Source organism: Chenopodium quinoa, unplaced genomic scaffold, assembly GCF_001683475.1.
Source record: "Chenopodium quinoa cultivar QQ74 unplaced genomic scaffold, ASM168347v1, whole genome shotgun sequence".
Taxonomy (NCBI): Eukaryota; Viridiplantae; Streptophyta; class Magnoliopsida; order Caryophyllales; family Amaranthaceae; genus Chenopodium; species Chenopodium quinoa.
This window is the reverse complement of record NW_018744858.1, coordinates 71,196-85,809: the sequence shown is the minus strand read 5'-3', so window position 1 is coordinate 85,809 and position 14,614 is coordinate 71,196.

The following is a 14,614-nucleotide window of genomic DNA, read 5'->3' as shown; positions in this document are numbered from 1 at the left end:
TCTCCTTCGACGACACATTATAAAAAACATGATCATAAGCATCATTCAAAGGGGGATAAGAGGGAAGTGACGGAGGAGGTAGAAATGGAAAAGAAAGGACAATATTGGATTTTCTTGCAAAAGGAACATGAGGCTCATCAACAATAGAATTAACAAATTAGGTTTCATCAAGTGAACTGCTAAACATCGCCTGCAAATCTCTACATAAAGCACACAAAAATTAGGTGGATTGACACTTTCACCCTTTTTTGTTTTTTTTAAAAAAAACGCATCTTCTCTCTCCTCTCTACTCTCACTTCTCTCTAAAAAAAAATTCAAACTACGACAATGTCGAGGCGGTTAGGGAAGGAATTGGCGGCGGAAGAGGCGGAGGGAAGGCGGTCACACGGTGGCAAGGTAACTTTTTAAAAAAAAAAAATTAAAAAAAAAACACTGCGAATAGGGCGGGGCGCCTGGCCAGGACGCCGTGGCCACGGTGGCGGCTCCCAAGCCAGACGCCAGTCCCATGGTAGCGGCGTCTGGTCGGGACGCCAAAGCCAAGGTGGTCACACGGTGGCAAGGTAATTTATTTTTTTTGGTTTTTATTTTTTTTTGCAGTATTCTGTTATTTTTTTTTGTCAATGTGTTAGTATTTTTTTTTTGTTTATTTGATTTTTTTTTGTTAGTTATTTTTTTTAATTTTTCTTTTGTTTATATATATTTTGTATGTTTTTGGTTATTTTTTTCCGCTTTTGTGTATTTTTTTTAATATTTTTTTTCAATGTTCTGTTATTTTTTTATTTATGTCAATTTGGTAGTATTTTTTTGTTTATTTGATTTTTTTTTGTTAGTTATTTTTTTTTTGTATGATAATATATATATATATTTTTTTAATGGAGTTAGGTATCGCATTTTCAATCTGGTGCGGGGAAGAGTATGAAATTTATTAGAAGTAGAAACTACTAAATGGAGAGCTCGGTGCCCAGACATGTTAGATCCCGTGGTATTTCGGCCTCGGTTCGCAGAGAATGGGTTCACCATCCTAAGGAGGATGAAGACGATGATGGTGAGGAGGAGGAGGAGGATACAGATGAGGATGTGGACGATCAGAGTGGACCATATGATGATTATGGTCCATTCAGTCAGAGGCTTGATGATATGTATGAGACACATAGGGTAGATATGCGTAAGGGTAAAGATGGTAGATTTGTTAGTAGATCTGGCACATCATCTGCGTCCACTATGTATGCCGTAAGCAAAAAATGGTCGAGGGCAGAAAACTGTGTCTGCTTCCACTGTGTCTTCGCCAGCTTGGATTTGTCCAAGTTGTCCCTCCTCCACCAGCATAGCCCAGTAAGGCGGTCCGATCTGCGTCGTTGAAGGAGTACGTCGTATAATGGCCAAAAAGCATGATTGCCACGTGGGAGCAGTTTCCGATGGGTGTCCGCCTATGGACTACGGAGCTGCAGCGGCCACCAATTGGGGTGATTGGCATGTGTGACCAGCATTACATGGAATGGTACAATCGGTATTCGCACCCGAGGTTGATCAGAGACGTCCACCATGGCGACGATGCCGATGATGATGATGTGCCACCGCCCACTGTCGTGGATGCGGTATTTCTCATAAAACATTTATTGTTATGTGGTTTTTTTTTTTTTTAATTTTTTATAATACATCAATATTGAATTTTATGTCTGATGTTGTGTGTAGTGGATGGGAAAGATGATGCGGCTAGGACACAAACTCTTTCAAGAGAGGGACAACATGACGACTGCATCAGGCAGAGCTGTTATTGATGATCTGGAACGGGCCCTTGAGCAGTGGCAGTGGGCGTCACAGAGGGATTACTGATATGTGGGTAGTTTATTTATAGAACATTTTGTACATTATCATAGTAGTTTGTAAAATTTGACATTATCTTTTTAGTTTGTAACATTTGACATTATTATTTTAATTTTTTAAATTTTGACATTATCTTTTTAGTTTGTAACGCGCAAATACTAATTAGTGTGCATGCAACGCGCAAATTTAGTGAAAACTAGAATACAAAACATAAATAAATGGAATAAAAATAGCAATAAAAATACAAAGTTATATAGAAAAGGTATACGCGTGAAAAACTAAAAGGCAGCTAGGTTGTTCCAATGGTGGATGCGGTCATGATACAGCACATCCCAACCCTCTACGATTGGTGTGCGAATGGTGTACCACCGAGGTATGATTGGTGGCACCGAAAAATCGGATGACAGGTCCAATCGGATAAAATGTTTGTATGACAGCCCCAGAAATGCAATAGCTAACTCTTTTACCGGTCGGTGATGGTCGTATGCGAACACCAAGGGAGAACTGTGGTACATAGATAATAAGCTTGACTATGCAAACCAACACTACAAGAAAACAACTTAATTCCGACGGAAAAAATCCGTCGGAAACATCGGAAATTCCGTCGGAAAATGGCCTTCCGACAGAATTCCGTCGGAATCAGTCTGTCGCAAAACCTTTTGTAGGAAATTCGACCTTTTTCGACGGAAGGTTAGTTTCCGATGGAATTTTCAACGGATTTATTTCTGTCGGCGCTTTTTTTTACTTTAATTGAAATTCCATCGCAATTTCCCGACGGAAATTTCCGTCGGAGTTGGAGATATTTCACTACTAGAAAACAACTAATCAACGACGAAAATAATCCCTCGAAATAGCCTGAAATCCGTCAAAACTACCGGTTTTCGACGGAATTCCGTCAGAACGCACCGTCGTATTACATTTTGTAGGAATTTCGCTATATTCCGACGAAAATTCCGTCGGAAAGTCGATTCCGACGGAATTATTGTTGTTGGAGTCAAGATTGACTTAAATGAGAAATCCGCCGTAACATTCCGACGGACTGAATTTCGTCGTTACACCCTTCCGACGGTATATTCCGTCTGAAACAACTAATTTTCCGACGGAATTTCCGTCGGAAAATTTAATAAAAAAAAAAACAAAAAAAACGCCTCCACCACCCCTTCCACCAGCCCACACCACCAGCCCCACCATCCCCCCTACCACCTTAACCCACCCACCTTAACCCACCTTACTAGACCCACCCACCTACCACCTCACCAGACCCACCCACCTGACCGAAACCCACCTCCCCACCTAACCAGACCCACCCACCCACCTCACCGAAACCCACCTCCCCACCTAACCAGACCTACCCACCTACCTCCCCACCTACCACCTTAACCCACCTCCCCACCTCACTAGACCCACCCACCTCACTGAAACCCACCTCACCAAAACCACCTAAAACAACACCAACACTCACCTCACCACCGAAACCCACCTCACCGAAACCCACCTCACCACCACCCAAAACAACCACAAAAACCACCCAATACAACATAAAAAAAAAATCCATAATTCACCACCACCATATATTTTCAAAAAAATCAGAAAAATCAACAAGTTAATTAAAATCAAAAATTAAGAAGAAAAAAAGAGACACATACCTTAATTTGACAAAAAAAAAAGGTCAAAATTGGGTTTATAAGGTCAAATTCGACCATAAAAACTCTAGATCTAGAGTTTTTATGGTCGATTTGACATGAAAACCTTGATTTTCACTAAAAATCTTGAAATTACCTTGAGTTGAAAACCAAAGAAAACGAAACGAAAAAGAAAAGAAAGAGGGCAAGAGGAAAGAGGAAAGAGAAAGAGGGGAAGAGGAGAGGAAGGAGAAGGAGAGGAAGGAGAAAGAAGGGAAGAGGAAATAGGAGTGAGGCGTCGAGGAAGGAGAAGGCCGGAAAGGAAGGAGAAAGAGGGGAAGAGGAAAGAAGAGAGGAGAGAGAAAGAGAAGAGAGGCGGGGAAAGAAGAGGAGAGGAGAGAGAATAGGGTTTTCGGGTTTTTAAAACCTTTTTTTTTTAAAACCGAATTCCGTCGGAATGTCATTTAATTCCGTCGGAAATTTCCAACGGAATGGAAATCCGTCGGAAATTTCCGATGGATTAAAATTCCATCGGAAATTTCCGACGAAAAATCTAAATTCGTCGGAAAGTTCCGACGGAATTTAAATCCCTCGAAAATCATGTTTTTTCCGACGGATTTTCCTGTCTGTCGGAACACGTCGTCGTAAATCGCCCTATTTCTAGTAGTGTCTCCGACGGAAATTTATGTCGGAAAAGTCAATAAAAAAAAAAAACCAGCCCCTCCCCTAACCCTTATCCCAACCAGATCCACCCCCGCCACAAGCCCAGACCACCCACCACCACCACGTCCAACCCATTTTCCTACACCACCCACCACCACCACGTCCAACCCCTTTTCCCACACCACCCACCACCACCACCACGTCCAACCCCTTTTCCCACACCACCCACCACCACCACGTCCAACCGAAAAACCCACCCACCACCCTAACTCATATCCCCTCCCAACCATCCAAATACCACCACCCAAACCACCACCTACCTTGCTAGATCTACAAACCACCACCACCCACCTCGCCATTCCACACCCTCCCAAACCACCACCGAAACCACCCAAAAAAAACGAAGTAATTCGATTTTTTTTTTTAAAAAACGAAGTAATTCGAAAAAGAAAACGAAGAAATTCGACATAGAAATTCCATCACAAAACGAAGTAATTTCAAGTTACAAAACCCAGAAATTCCATCACAAAATGAAAAAAAGGAAAAAAAATTGAAGTAATTTCAAGTTACAAAACCCAGAAATTCCATTACAAAACCCAGAAATTCTTTAATGTTTCAAGCAAAACCCGAAAAAAATAAGAGAAAGAGAATAGACAACTTACCTTGAATTCCATCAAAACCCCTAAATTGGCTTGAATTTGGGGTTTAAAGGTCAAATTCGACCATGAAAACTCTAGATCTAGGGTTTTCATGGTCGAATTTGACATGAAAAACCTTATTTTGTTCTTTGAAAAACCTTGAGAAGGCGGTGATAGGCCGTCGTCGAGCCTACCAAAGATAATGATTCCTATCTTGGTCTCACTAACAATAGTAAGGGTAAGAAAGGGTCGAACCCAAGAGAGGCGTTGAATCAACCACCGAGTACTACCGTTTAAATAAGCTAAATGAATTCTAAATTGGGTTGGTTTTGAGTAACTTCTTCTAATTCAACTCAACTAAAGCTAAGAGGAGATTAACAATATTAAGAGGAATCTAGGGCTCAGGTTATACCACTCAACTTCATCACAAATCACAATTAGCATGCAACAATCAAGGTAAAATGATGGGATAAATTAGGGGAAGTCATCTAAAGCACCCAACTACTCTCTCAAGCTAGAGGGATTACTTGAATCATGAATACAACCTACTCTCGTGGTTACATAGCATAAAACAAGTGTTAAAGCATAATCACGATGACATAAACATTCCCTTGACCGGTAATCCCTATTCTCATGGCATTTCGGGTCAATCAAGCATAAGGGAGCTAACTCAAGTTCATCTCTCGATCCTTCGTTGAGAAAGCTTGGATAAATAGTTCTAGCAATGGCCATATACAAGAACTAAGCAATTAAACCACTTAAGCTCAACTAATTAACATCCCACAACAACCAAACTAGCACATGCAACAAGTAATTAGTGACTACATTGAGGGTTTTGCCCAAACCCTAGAATTTAGACTACTCACAATCCATGGGGGTTAAAGCAATTAAAGATTTCAAGCAATTCATGAACAAGTTCAAACTAAGGATTTAGCTAATTAACAATCCAAAACATGCAAGAACTAGCAAATAATTAACAACAAAGTAAAGAGAAGTAGAAAAGAAGAGTAATAAATGGTTACTATGAAGCTTCAAAGTGAGCAACAATGGTGGATTTTGTCTTCTACAATGATTGAATTTGAATGTTTCCAAGCTAATAATTGAGAACTAACTAATGATTTGAGAATTTAATGTTCTAAGACTACAAACTAAGAGGAAAGCTCTAAAAAAAACTGCCTCCCTTCAAATGAGCTCTAAAGGGGTATTTATATGACCCCCAAATAAAAAGGACGGAGAAAACAAGGAAGGAGTTCGACTGCAGGTCTGCACGGACGTGCCAGATTAAGCACGGACGTGCAAGCATAAGCACGGTCGTGCCAGATTCGGCACGGACGTGAAGAGGGGGCAGAATTGAGGCAGAACGTACTGCTAAGAATCGAACAGTTCCGCACGGACGTGCAGATATTGGCACGGACGTGCAGCTACATCTGCACGGACGTGCTTAATTTGGCACGTCCGTGCAGGCCTTGGCAGAATGTTCTAAGTTTCTGGAGCACTCCTGCATGGACGTGCAAGGTCTGGCACGGCCGTGCACCCTCTTCTGCACGGACGTGCCAGATTAAGCACGGCCGTGCAGGCCTTGGCAGCTTGCTAAAACTTTCTGGAACCTCCTGCACGGACGTGCAAGGTCTGGCACGGCCGTGCAGGGTCTTCTAAGCCCTTTTTCATCTTTTCTTCTATATTGCTCCTTTCCTTGGCTTCTTTCATCCATCTTCTTGCTTCTAACCTCGGCTTTGTATCCATGGGCTCCATTTGGTCGTTCTTTTGAACCTAAAATCTCAACAAAAACACCAACAACCCGTGAAGCATAGGATACACAAAAAATTGCATAATAATAGAGTAAAGATGAACCAAAATGCAATTTTTATCAAGTAAACTAGGTTCAAAACACCCTAAAATCATATCAAATAGAAAGTTATCAAATCCCCCCAAGCTAAGCTTTTGCTCGTCCTCGAGCAAAACAAACATGTCAAACCAAAGGAGGAAAACAAATTGCTAATCATCAATCCAAGGAGAGGCAACAAGGGGGAAGCATACATAAACAAATCCGCATGGTGACAACCATCATCACTTTTAGCACAAGTGAGAAGCAATTTAAACCTCTAAGTCGCCTTAGAGGACGAGTTTTTATCTCGTGAGGGTTTCCAATGAGTTTGCCCCACAACTCACGCAGTCCACAACACATCGCCAAAAATCGCACAAGTTCAATTTTTCGCCCAATTCAACTCATCGGGATATGAGACACAAGCAAGACAAGTGAACGACTTTCAAGAATTACCGATCATACAAATGTACACATGAGTTGGGGGTAGAGAGGAGAACTAAACAAGGTTGCACTAGGATACTTCCTTTGGCCTTTTACTAGTTCATTAGAGCACACCTAGATATTCCAAAGTTGTAACAAGCCCTTTTTCGGTTATAAAATCTCAAAATGCTAGTCCACTTACCAAAATGCACACCCAAGGCCTCTTAACTACACTCTAACTCAGGAATTTCATAAGAAACAATGATGTAAACAAGGTGTGGGAGGCATCCACTAGTTGACCTCTAAAGAAGAAAATTTTGATAATTTTCGAGAGTCTCCCTTTTTATTCATTGTTCTATGCTCTTCTTTTCTTCTTCTTTTTTTTTTTTTCAACTTTCAATGCTCTCGCCTCTTTTAACTGTGAGCGGCTCTTTCTTTTATTAAGAACATGTGACTTATTATGCCACTTATTACACATGATACAAATATAACCAATTCCCTAATAGAGTTTCATTTCGGGGAGGAAAGGAGGCACATTAAGGGCACAAGGGACCGCAATTCAATTTAAACATATCCTACTTGAGCGAATTAGACAATATCCTATACTGGGTGTGCAATTGAGCATTCATTGGCTTTCATTTCATATACACTAATGCAATCAAGATTAATAGACCTCTAAATGACCCCATCTCTTGCATACACCCTTCTAAGAGAACTATTACTCATCGCTCAAGAGTCAAGCAAGAAAAACATATAAGCATTGTCATTTGAGTCTCAACCTTGGGAATTTTTTTTTTTTTTCATTTTTCAATTTTTTCATCATTTTTTTTTTTGAAGAGAAAGCGAAAATATTCACATTACTAACTAGAGAGGGAACACTAATATTCACATGACAAGAGGTTTGGATTTCAAGGAAGCCAAATTGGATTAAGGGCCTTGGATATTAGGGAAATGAAACAACCAAAACAAACGCAACCAAACAAACCAACATGTCAAGAAGGCATGCAAATGACTCCCCCCAAGTTATCATAAACATTGTCCTCAATGTTAAGCAATAAAAGCTCATAAAAAAAAGGAGAAAGAAGACTAACTCAAGGATCGGGTCTTCTTCGACGCTTGAACCTCCTTGGTATCTTTGTTCCTGTTGGTTGTTGTTGGAAGACATGCACTTTGTGCTGTTTTATTTTTTTTCTTCTTTTGTTTTTTCTTTTTTTTTTCTTTTCTTTTTTTTTAAGTTAATCCACTACAAAAATATTCGGGTTGCCTCCCGGAAGCGCTTCTTTAACGTCACTAGCTTGACGACATTGCGCTATCCAAAATTAGGGAGGGTCAAGGCACACCTTTTTGACCCATCTCATTGTTCCCACACACTTGCCATTTTCCTTAGGCAAAATAATCACATTGCTATCATCACTAGAAATGCAACCAAACATCTTGTCTATCAACTTGATCTTGTTTTTCTTTTTCTTCTTGGCCCTCTCTTGCTTTTTCACCTCCGGAGCATGAGTCGATTCATCTTGTGACTCCTCCATGTCTTCTTTCAAAATATTAACCAAAACATCAACCCGATGAACTTGTTTAACCATGGGGTCATTCAACGTTTCCGGAAATGAGAAAGAGATTCTTTCATGCCCAACATGTAAGGTAAGCCGCCCTTGTTTCATGTCAATATTAACACCCGCGGTTTTCAAAAAGGGCCTACCCAATATGAGAGTAATTTTGAAATCCTCATCCATCTCCATGATTACAAAATCACAAGGCACAAGAACCTTCCCCACTTGAATTGGGATGTCCTTCAAGACTCCCAATGGGACTTTAACCGAGCGGTCGGCTAGTTGGATTGACATTTTGGTGGGGCTAATCTCCCCAAGATTTAATATTTTTTCCATAGAGAGAGGCATAAGGCTAACACTAGCCCCAAGATCACACAAAGCATTTGTTGATTCAAGATCTCCAACCTTAACCGGTATAGCAAAACTACCGGGGTCACCAAACTTCTCGGGAAGCTCATTTTGAGGAATAACACTTATCTCCGTTGGAAGAGAGATCGAATCACTCTCCTCAAGCCTACTCTTGTTAGAAAGAATATTTTTCAAAAACTTTGCATATGTAGGCATTTGAGACAAAGCATGGAGAAGTGGAATGTTTGATTGAAGTCCTTCCATTTCATCAAGGAACTTAGAAAGTTTCTCATTTAGCTTCTTCTCTATCATTCTATGAGGGAATGGAATATGAGGCTCATATGCTCTCAATGGAGCTTGACTCTTCACTTCTCCCTCATCTCTCTTTGAGGCACCCTCATCACTCATTTTTGACCTTCCTCTCGCCTCCTCACTCACTTCATTTTCAAACTCACTTTCATCTACCCAACTATCTCCTTCATCTCCCTTTTTGGCAACATTTTCTCTCATAATTGGAGTTTCATACCCCCCTTCCATAATCAAGGTGATTGATTTCGCTTGCTCTTTTGGATTCATTACCGTTGTGCTTGGAAATTGACCACCGGGGTTAGAGGTGCACCCAACTTGTTGTGCAATTTGAGATAATTGACTTTCAATCATCTTGTTGTGTTCTTGGAGTTGTTGAATTGAGCTACTAACTTCCCCATTGATCTTGATTTGTTGGGTCATGAAGGTTTCCAAAACGGATTCAATGTTGGATTTTGGAGGAGGAGGGGCTTGATTGTATTGGGGTCTTTGTTGGACATTGTCTCTTTGATTGGGGTGGCGATAGGGAGCTTGTTGTTGTGGAGGGGGTTGATTGTAAGGAGGATCTTGGTTGTAATTGTTTTGAGGAGGGGGAGCTTGATTGGGTTGTTTCCACCCAAAATTTGGATGTTGTTTCCAACCTTGGTTAAAAGTTTGGGAGTAAGGATCATTCCTACCAAGTGAAGCTACATGCTCCGTTGTAGTGTTGCAATAGGATGCCAAGTGGTCATTTCCTCCACAAGTCTCACAAGACATGACTTGTGGGGAGGAGCTACCGGGCACATTGTTCACTTGATCTAGCTTTCGAGCTAACATATCAACCTTTGAAGCAATAAGATCTATTGCTTCAAGATCATGCTTACCGCCCTTCTTGGGTTGACCTTGCCTTTTATCACCTCCATAAGCATAATGCTTAGCCACTTCCTCAATCATTTTGTAGGCCTCGTCAACCGATAGCTTTTTAAGGCTACCTCCGGCTCCCGAATCAAGGTTGGCCCTTGAGGTAGGAGTAAGACCATCATAGAAGCTTTGCACTATGATCCATGAGGTGAAACCGTGGTGAGAGCATGCTCTAGTATAATCTTTGAACCGCTCCCATGCTTCACTCAAAGTTTCATCAACCTCTTGGTTGAAGTTTGTGATCTTCCGTCTTAATTCAGCGGTTTTCTCGGGAGGGCAATACTTCCCAAGAAAAGCTCTAGTCACCTCATCCCAAGTACTCAACGATCCCTCTTCAACCGTTCTCAACCAATGCTTTGCTTTGTCTCGAAGGGAGAATCGAAACATGTGCATCCGAATAAACTCTTCCGAAATGTTGTTTTGCTTGATAGTTGTACACAATTCAAGAAAGTTGTCCAAATGAGCAAAAGGACACTCATAAGGACTACCCCTAAATTGATCGCTTTGAATCATGCGGATGAGTTGAGGTGAAAGCTCAAAGTTGTTTGCATTCGTGGTGGGAAGACGTATGCCACTCCGAAGTTGGAATGCGTTGGGGTGGTCATAGTCTCTTAACAATGGTTGAGGAGGATTCTCTCCCATGTTATCTTCTTCGTTAGCTCCAAAAACCTCTTCCGGATCGGAATCCGAATATACAATGGAAAACTCGGGTGTGCCTTGCAAGAGTCTCCTCACGTTTCTCAAAGTCCTATTTAGCTCTGGATCAACGGGAATAAGCGGTGATTGCTTACTCTTTCGTGTCATGCAAAGTCAAACAAAGCTAAGAAAAACGTTAGCAATGACTATCGCAAGTTAAACACACATAAACAAAAATTAAGGTAAGAAAACTACTATACATATACACACATCTAGTCTCATTCAACAATAATACATTCAATGTGACTTTGCCTCCCCGGCAACGGCGCCAAAATTTGATAGGCCGTCGTCGAGCCTACCAAAGATAATGATTCCTATCTTGGTCTCACTAACAATAGTAAGGGTAAGAAAGGGTCGAACCCAAGAGAGGCGTTGAATCAACCACCGAGTACTACCGTTTAAATAAGCTAAATGAATTCTAAATTGGGTTGGTTTTGAGTAACTTCTTCTAATTCAACTCAACTAAAGCTAAGAGGAGATTAACAATATTAAGAGGAATCTAGGGCTTGGGTTATACCACTCAACTTCATCACAAATCACAATTAGCATGCAACAATCAAGGTAAAATGATGGGATAAATTAGGGGAAGTCATCTAAAGCACCCAACTACTCTCTCAAGCTAGAGGGATTACTTGAATCATGAATACAACCTACTCTCGTGGTTACATAGCATAAAACAAGTGTTAAAGCATAATCACGATGACATAAACATTCCCTTGACCGGTAATCCCTATTCTCATGGCATTTCGGGTCAATCAAGCATAAGGGAGCTAACTCAAGTTCATCTCTCGATCCTTCGTTGAGAAAGCTTGGATAAATAGTTCTAGCAATGGCCATATACAAGAACTAAGCAATTAAACCACTTAAGCTCAACTAATTAACATCCCACAACAACCAAACCAGCACATGCAACAAGTAATTAGTGACTACATTGAGGGTTTTGCCCAAACCCTAGAATTTAGACTACTCACAATCCATGGGGGTTAAAGAAATTAAAGATTTCAAGCAATTCATGACCAAGTTCAAACTAAGGATTAAGCTAATTAACAATCCAAAACATGCAAGAACTAGCAAATAATTAATAACAAAGTAAAGAGAAGTAGAAAAGATGAGTAAGAAATGGTTACTATGAAGCTTCAAAGTGAGCAACAATGGTGGATTTTGTCTTCTACAATGATTGAATTTGAATGTTTCCAAGCTAATAATTGAGAACTAACTAATGATTTGAGAATTTAATGTTCTAAGACTACAAACTAAGAGGAAAGCTCTAAAAAAAACTGCCTCCCTTCAAATGAGCTCTAAAGGGGTATTTATATGACCCCCAAATAAAAAGGACGGAGAAAACAAGGAAGGAGTTCGACTGCAGGTTTGCACGGACGTGCCAGATTAAGCACGGACGTGCAAGCATAAGCACGGTCGTGCCAAATTCGGCACGGACGTGAAGAGGGGGCAGAATTGAGGCAGAACGTACTGCTAAGAATCGAACAGTTCCGCACGGACGTGCAGATATTGGCACGGACGTGCAGCTACATCTGCACGGACGTGCTTAATTTGGCACGTCCGTGCAGGCCTTGGAAGAATGTTCTAAGTTTCTGGAGCACTCCTGCACGGACGTTCAAGGTCTGGCACGGCCGTGCAGGCCTTGGCAGCTTGCTAAAACTTTCTGGAACCTCCTGCACGGACGTGCAAGGTCTGGCACGGCCGTGCAGGGTCTTCTAAGCCCTTTTTTCATCTTCTCTTCTATATTGCTCCTTTCCTTGGCTTCTTTCATCCATCTTCTTGCTTCTAACCTCGACTTTGTATCCATGGGCTCCATTTGGTCGTTCTTTTGAACCTAAAATCTCAACAAAAACACCAACAACCCGTGAAGCATAGGATACACAAAAAATTGCATAATAATAGAGTAAAGATGAACCAAAACGCAATTTTTATCAAGTAAACTAGGTTCAAAACACCCTAAAATCATATCAAATAGCAAGTTATCAGGCGGTGGTGGTGTGTTAGTTGCGTAGCGGCGATGGTGCGTGGTGTTGGTTGCGCAGTGGCGGAGGAGAAGGAGAAAAACGAAGGAAGGAGAAGGAGAAGAGATAGAAAGAGAGAGCGGAGGAGAGAGAAACGAAGGAAGGAGAAGGAGGAGAAAGAAACGAAGGAAGGAGAAGGAGATCTGAGAGAAGGAAGGAGGTTAGAGAAAGAGAAGAGAGAAAAAGAGGAGAGGAGAGGAAAAAGAGAAAAATAAAAGATCAGAGTTGAGGATTGGTTTTTTTTTTTTATATATAAGAATTTTCCGACGGAATAATAATCCGTCGGAATATTTGGGATTTCTGAGGGAATATTCCGAGGGAATTAATTTCCGTCGCAAGAATTCCGAGGGATTTTCCGTCGTAACGTACCTTTTTTGACGGAATATTCTGACAGACCCTAATTCTGTCGGAAAGTTCAAATTTTCCGACGGAATTTAGGTCCGTCGGAACGATTTCGTCGGAAAACGACCTATTTCTAGTAGTGCAAGCCCTAAATGCATGATTGCACACTTGTAGAAGTTTGCAACAGCAAATAGATCAAGTGGCGCGTTGAACCAATGATTTTGGCTGCAAGGTCCTCCTCCCCACCGGATACACTGCAAACAACTATCCAAGTCTTGGTCGTACACATGGCGATAAACATCTCGGTTTGAGGCGATTTCACTGTACATCAAATGACGCACTAAACCGTAGTTGTCTTCACTTATCTGAAACACATCAGCCACGACCCGGCATCCGCAGTTACCATCTGCAACCACATAATTCCACCCGTCCAAGTATGCCATGATGATGTTAGGGATCCTGTCCTTATATGGAAACTGATCAATATCCATTATTCCTGTTGCACATATCAATAAACACAATTAAAAAGTCTAAAAAGTAAATTAAATTAAAGTACTGTACTAGTGCCGAGCATATTCATTGACGAAGAAGATTGGCTACGACTGGATGACGATGAACGACCACGACCACGACCATGAATATACTCAAACGCACTCCTGTTCCGCCGTGGTTGTCGACCTCTAGGTCTCTTGACCCCTTCAGGTTCCTCGTGATCCAAGCATGACGTGTTAAACATGTCATGAAGCACGTGGGTAACATCACGAATGATTGAAGGGTGGATAGAGGACACTCGGTCAAACATCGAACGAAACTACTCCAACTCCTCCTATTCATGGTGGACCGTCTGTGGAACAACATGCTCTTCAATAACGAGCGTCTGCCAAAATGGATGAACCTGATTTACATGTAACGACGCCCAATCTTGCGTAATTACGCGGTGAATGGTGCATGCACAAGGTAGTCCATGAGTCACTGATATAGCACATCCGCACCGAATAGCCACTTCATCACCCAACTCCTTCATCTTGTTGTGCTCGCTCAGAATCAAACCCAAACAGTAGTGTGACACATGACCATGGAGAATCTTAAACATGAAATGGCAATACTTTATGCCATGTCGCCGTCTAGAGTCCTCGTGAGAGTTCTTGATGCCGTTCTTCTGAGTATCAATAGCCTTGTTTATTCTCTCAAATAGTGTATCCAGAGCAGAGGTGGAAGAATCAATCCAATCCTTCAAAGCACTATGAGCGCTCTCAACTCTACATGTTGTAGTGTTTCCAAAATGAAGAACTTGGTTTGTCCAATATTTGACAAACTTTTCCCTCTGAGGTATCCACTACTGCATCACATAGTCTACCATTGTCGTGCACCATTGGTACGCATCCTTGAAGTTATCCAAGGCTCGATCTGTTAGGATTTACAGCGATTTCAATCAAGAAAAACACTTAAATAATGT